General features: G+C 56.7%; 1 protein-coding gene across 1 annotated transcript in view; it reads left to right on the forward strand.

The window, feature by feature from the left end:
- The window catches only part of PLEKHH3 (pleckstrin homology domain containing, family H (with MyTH4 domain) member 3), a 7,666-nt gene that overhangs the window by 1,369 nt on the left and 5,403 nt on the right, over nt 1–894 (forward strand). The gene's annotated exons all lie outside the window — the stretch shown is intronic.

Raw genomic sequence — 894 nt, forward strand, 5'->3', positions numbered from 1 at the left:
GTCAGCACCTGCCCCTACGGTGGTGTGGCTGAGAGCCCCTCTTGGCCCCCCCAGAAAATAAGAGGACCTGTGCCCCTGAAGGCACTGGACCCAGGCGTCCCCAAGCTTCCATTCTGGGCAGGGTCGGCTTTGTGAACCACTGCCATTGCCTCCCTCATGCTCCACCTCCACCCCCCTTCCCCCAGAGCTTGGGGACAGGTGTCCCTGGCCCCCCTCCCCCGCCTCCTGGCTTTAGCTGCCTGGTCGCAATGGGACCCTGGCACAGTTCCTCCCGCCTGACCTGGCTCCTGGATGGGTTTTCAGCCTCTCTTAGACCCCAGTCTACAGTAGAAATTCCAGGGCACGAAGGTGGGATGGGGGAGGGAGGGCAAAATCCTGGACTGTACCTTCCATGCAGAGTATTCTTCAGCCTGGCCTGAGCCCCAGCAAAAGGGCAGGGTCTCTACCTACCACTGAGTTTCAGGAGTGTCTGTGGGAGGGGATAAGAAGCTCTTGGAGAAACTCCTATACTGAAAGGGTTCCTCTTCCCTTCATTCACCTCCATGCCTACCACCTGCCTGCCAGCCTGAACGCCCACCAGCCAAAGAAGGGAAAATGAGGAGGAGGGGGTGACTTCGAGTCTGCCAGAGCAAGAAAGGACTTCATCTACCACTCCCTTTTCAAAGATTGGGAAGCTAAGGCCCAAAGACTTAAGGGGGCTTGCCCAGGTTCCACAGCGAGTTTCTGACTGGAATTAATGGTTGAGATGGTATTAGAACCCTGGTCTCCTGACTCTGCCTGGTGCTTTTTCTACTCTTCCCCAACCCCTGATTGCCTCTTGAATCAGAGACAAGGCAAGAGTCTTGGCTTCTTAGCTTGGGCTGTTGGGTAGAGACTGGTGGAAGGGGCAAGAGG

This window comes from Bison bison, unplaced genomic scaffold, assembly GCF_000754665.1.
Source record: "Bison bison bison isolate TAMUID 2011002044 unplaced genomic scaffold, Bison_UMD1.0 scf7180017864180, whole genome shotgun sequence".
NCBI classification, from domain to species: Eukaryota; Metazoa; Chordata; class Mammalia; order Artiodactyla; family Bovidae; genus Bison; species Bison bison.